The following is a 6000-nucleotide window of genomic DNA, read 5'->3' as shown; positions in this document are numbered from 1 at the left end:
TGTTGATAAACAGGGAGCAGGTGTCTCTCTGCACTTGCAGCAGCAACTCTGCTGATTGGAACCCATGCCATAGGAGTCCACTCACCCACACTGATATGACTGACTGAAGTTGAAAGGGAGTAACTCTACTTTGTACTGGCTTCACAGCAGTTCACTGCATCAGTCAGTCACTGTTTTGCAGGCTAGAGAGAAGGAACAAAGCACAATTGTTGGAGACCCTGTGGGTGAGGCATAAAGATGGCCTTACAAAGTAATCTCTTTAGGAAGATCCTCATAGAACTAATTGTACAGAGCAAACACAGAAGCTGTAGATAAAATAAGAAATAAATCTGAGTCATTTTTTCCTTCCTCACTCTACAATCCTCTTTCTCTTGAATTATTGTCACAAACAGACATAACCACAGGAGTGCAAGGCACAATCATTCACCTAATTTATTTTTCTTCATCTTTGGTCAGTAACTCTTTGGTAACACTGGCTAGTTGGATCCCTTTTAAACAGGGCTGCACAGGGTGGGGGCAAGTGGGGAAATTTTCTCCGGGCCCCACAGGGGTCACCACAAGAATATAGTATTCTATAGTATTGCAACTTTTTTTTATGGAAGGGACCCCTGAAATTGCTTTGTCCCAGGACCCCTGAATCATCTGGAGCCCTGCTTTTAAGAGGATGTGTTGTCTTCCTCTCTCTCTCTCAAAATCTTACACCACATGATTATGAAACCTCACATATTTACAAAGAAAACCAGAGCTCCCATTTACTTTCTGAACTGCTGCTGTTGTTTATGGCCTTAAAAAGCACCAAATGTGTTATCATCACCATAGCAATTGAGAGGGAGAACACAGAGTCTAACCTAATTATTTTCCACAAAGCAGTTACTGGCCTGACAAACTCTTTTTATCTGTTAACTGAATATAGTGTCTGATAACTGGCTGAAAAGGGCACTTATAGACTCATAGACTTTAAGGTCAGAAGGGACCATTATGATCATCTAGTCTGACCTCCTGCACAATGCAGGCCATACAATCTCAGCCATCCACTTCTATAACAAACCCTAACCTATGTCTGAGTTATTGAAGTCCTCAAATTGTGGTTTGAAGACCTCAAGCTGCAGAGAATCTTCCAACAAGTGACCCATGCCCCATGTTGCAGAGGAAGGCGAAAAGCCTCCAGGGCCTCTGCCAATCTGCCCTGGAGGAAAATTCCTTCCCGGCCCCAAATATGGCAATCAGTTAAACCCTGAGCATGTGGGCAAGACTCACCAGCCAGCACCCAGGAAAGAATTCTCTGTAGTAACTCAGATCCCATCCCATCTAACATCCCATCCCAGACCACTGGGCATACTTACCTGCTGATAATTTGGCAACTGATCTTAAGCTATCCCATCATACCATCCCCTCCATAAACTTATCAAGCTTAGTCTTGAAGCCAGATATGTCTTTTGCCCCCATTTGGCAATAATGTGCCACCATCCTAGAGCCAATGCTAAGGTTTGAACTAGCCATTAGACTTCAGCTATATACTAGTTTAGTAGCTACTTCTACAGGGCCAGGGGATTTGCTGTGCTAACTTGGGCAAAGGGAACCCTACATGGGCACAGCTCCCTATGACCACATAATAGGTGGAATACTACTTATTAAGACCCGCTTACACTACCCCTTATGTCAGCAAAATGCATGTTGGTCAGGGGTCACACCCATGAGAGACATAAGCTTCGCTGACATAAGCGCTCATGTGCACAGCATTATGTCAGCAGGAGACGCTCTCCCACCACCATAGCTACCGCCACTTGTTCAGGAGGTTTTATTAGGTCGGCGGAAGAGAGCTATACGAGTGATCTTACAGTGGCTCATTACAGCTGTGCCACTGTAAACTTCTTAGTGTAGACATTTAAGAGTAGGTTAGAGACAAATACCTGTCAAGGATGGCTAAATAATATTTAGTCCTGCCATGAGTGCAGGGGACTGGACTAGATGACCTATCGGGGTCACTTCTAGTCCTACAATTCTATAACTATGATTCTATGTCCTTAGCCTTGTCTTCATCTCCTTTGTCCATGGCAGCAGCATATCTGATCTGTGCGGAATGGGCTCTGCAGGGTTTTGACAGTGGAGCTAGAAGCTAGAGAAAATGGAAAACAGGAGTGCTGGATTCTATACATCTACACTGCAAAAAAAATCAAAATGAAACCCTGCACCAGTGAGTTTCAGAGCCCAGGTCAACTGATGTGGGCTCACGCGACAGGTGTAAAAATAGCAGTGTAGAGGTTCCTGCTCTGGCTGGAGACCGAGCCCTGAGACTCTCCCCCCTTGACAGGTTTCAGAGCCCTGATAGATATGCAGCTGTCCAAGTGGATATATTAAAAGGAATCAATACTGCTTAATACATCGGAGTCCCCTAGGCAGCCTTCCATGTCAGCCTAGCACACAGAGCTTTACAACCCATTAAATAACTTGAGCTTCTTTAAATTCCAGTAACAGTTTGTTTGTTTCACAGCACATTACAGAAATATAGAGAAATCTAATTTTCAGTCAAAACAACTGAGGTCAAATTTTTGTACTATTTCAATCTTAAGAAAATATTGCATTTTGTTTGACAATATTATTCATCACTATCTGCCAGTCAGAAACTCATACGCAAAGGAATAAATACATGACTATGATTTTCTGTTAAACCATAGGACTGTGGCTGGTAGTAAGTGATTGTTGGATGGAATATTTTGGAGACCATTGCCTTGAATGGACACTGTTAACTTGAAACTAGTCAATTTACCTTAGAGACTAACAAATTTATTTGGACATAAACTATTGTGGGCTAAAACCCACTTCATCAGATGCATGCAGTGGAAAATACAGTAGGAAGATATACACACACAGAGAACATGAAAAAATGGGTGTTGCCATACCAACTATAATGAGACTAATCAATTAAGGTGGGCTTATGAAAGCCTATGCCCAAATAAATTTGTTAGTCTCTAAGGTGCCACCAAGTACTCCTCATTCTTTTTGATGATACAGACTGAGGCCACGTCCAGATTAGGAATTAAAATCGATTTTAGATACGCAACTTCAGCTACGTGAATAACGTAGCTGAAGTCGAATTTCTAAAATCGAGGTACTCACCAGTCTGGACGGCGCGGCATCGATGTCCGCGGCTCTCCGTGTCGATTCCGGAACTCCGTTCGGATTGATGGAGTTCCGGAATCAATGTAAGCGCGCTCGGGGATCGATACACCGCGTCCAGACTAGACGCGATATATCGATCCCCGAGCAATCGATTTTAACCCGCCGATGCCGCGGGTTAGTCTGGACGAGGGCTAACACAGCTACCACTCTGAAACCTGTCAATTTACCCTGAGTCCTTCTGCCAATTTTTATGGTTTTACAATCACATTTAACTATATTACTAAATGTTTTTCTCCCCATGTTGCCACTGTACAAAGTAAACAAATTAAAATAGAGATTTTTTTCTCTCTTTGTTATAGCCATCTTAGGTATCAGTAATAACTATAATAAACCCTTTTCAGACCAAAGTGCAATTTTAAGTTGATTGGGTCTCTGCGGGAGGAGCAAGTTGCTTGAGAGTAGAAAACAGAAAGAAGGGGCACACTGTGTTGTGGAATTACTACAAACGTGCCTGAAGAAGATAGAGAGAGAGAATGTGCAAGTGTGTGTGTGTGTGTATATATATATATATATATAAACTGCATGTATGTGTGTGTAGATATATATATATGTAAACTGAACATGTGTAAACCTACTGAATGCAACAGGATTGCATAGGTGTTAGTGACAGCATAATATGAAGACAATGGAGATGCACAGGTATACCTGAAGACAGAATGTGGGCTGTGGAACCTTTATTTCCAGTGCTGATCCAGGAGACAGAAGAGACCCAACCAGACTCTTAAATCCCAAGGTGAGTTTGCAGGTTTGGAACTCTGAAAAACATTTTTCTACTTTTAAACTGAGCACAGCTGATATAGTGAGAGACTATAAACATGGAGTCCCTTTATGTCATTTTTACAGAGTCACATTCAGAATAGGACTGCATTTTAATATAAATAGTTTGATCCTGGACAGCCATTGTATTGATGGGAAATAACATAAAAAATGAACAAAGGACCAAGGACTGCACACTGAGCTATTTATGCTAGTAATTCTCTCTTCAATAGCATGAATAAGTCTACAGTAGCTAACTCCAAACCTAAAGAAAGGTATAGCCAAAGGTGGTTTTGTAAAACCAAGCGCAGAGGTTTTTCACTTAGAGATATCACTTTATCCAAACTTTGAAATAAGTTAAGGGATAAGGCTTTCAGGTAAATAGTTTCAAGTTAGACCAATCCCTAACCAGATGTGCCATTTAAATAGAGTTGTAACAGCTGCTTAGAATAATTAAAATGCATTGCACAGAATCAGTTCCCTGGTAATTATAACAATTATTTGGACATGCCATACATCATTATGCCAATTAAGTGGAGTCTTCTGAATTATGATTACTGAGTCCTAACCTGTGCATTTATACTGTATACCCAGATGGCTGGGCACCATCACTGGCTAATAATATTACTTCTTTTATTTGACTCATTTGTGTAGTAACAAGTAAGCAGTGTAATGATTTTTTGCAGAGTGGAAATAAAAGGCTCTTTGATTTTTTTTTAGTGAACTTATTAAGATCAATGTAATTAGCCCTCTTCCTTCAATGGATAAAGAGAGAGTTGGTTTTGGAATATCATGCTAGTGTGATACTGATTCTGAGATCTACAAATGAACTTGTCTAGTATGCACATTCTTTATGGTGACATTACTTTGCTGAAGTGTACATAGGATAAGTTATCTCTGTCTTGATATACAGTTAATGATAGTTTGCATGCCCTATATTTGAATATACAGTAATGTACCTATGGAAATGTGACTTTGTTATTGGAGAGGGGAAAAACTCTTTTCTTTTACTTTTTAGTTACAGTTTTAAGAATGAGATGTGACTTTGAGAACTTGGTGCATACAGGCTATGGTGATGAGTGAGATATAAAGGCACAGATGGATATAATAATTTACAATTCCGAGGGCAGAGGCTTAATTCCATTTTACTTAAGATGCAATGCTGATTGCAAAACAGTACCTTGTCCTTCTTGAAGAACTTTCAGTAGCTTCTTGAAAGCAGAGTGCAGTTTAATAGAAGGCGATGGATTCCCTAGCTATACCAGAGATTATGTGCCATTTGAACTTGCAGCATGCAACAAAAGAAGGATTTCAATTCATCACTGCCCAGAAAAATCAAATTTTATCCTCTTGCAAAAGGTCCTGAAATCCTTATTGGCATTATCAAGTACTTGTCTAATCCAATATTGCCAATCCCAAACTTGCAAAAATCATGAGTCAGTCCCTCCAACATTACATAACCTAAAAACATAAGAACAGCCGTACTGGGTCAGACCAAAGGTCCACCTAGCCCAGTATCTGTCTACCGACAGTGGCCAATGCCAGGTGCCCCAGAGGGAGTGAACCTAATAGCAATGATCAAGTGATCTCTCTCCTGCTATCCATCTCCATCCTTTGACGAACAGAGACTAGGGACACCATTCTTTACCCATGCTGGCTAATAGCCATTTATGAACTTAACCACCATGAATTTATCTAGTTCTCTTTTAAACACTGTTATAGTCCTAGCCTTCACAACTCCTCAGGTAAGGAGTTCCACAAGTTGACAGTGCAGTGCGTGAAGAAGAACTTCCTTTTATTTGTTTTAAACCTGCTGCCTATTAATTTCATTTGGTGACCCCTAGTTCTTGTATTATGGGAATAAGTAAATAAGTTTTCCTTATCCACTTTCTCCTCATCACTCATGATTTTATATACCTCTATCATATCCCCCCTTAGTCTCCTTTTTTCCAAGCTGAAGAGTCCTAACCTCTTTAATCTTTCCTCATATGGAACCCTCTCCAAACCCCTAATCATTTTAGTTGCCCTTTTCTGAACCTTTTCTAGTGCTAGAATATCTTTTTT

Source organism: Gopherus flavomarginatus, chromosome 1 (genome assembly GCF_025201925.1).
Source record: "Gopherus flavomarginatus isolate rGopFla2 chromosome 1, rGopFla2.mat.asm, whole genome shotgun sequence".
Lineage (NCBI taxonomy): Eukaryota > Metazoa > Chordata > Testudines > Testudinidae > Gopherus > Gopherus flavomarginatus.
Note: the sequence above shows the minus strand (reverse complement) of the source record.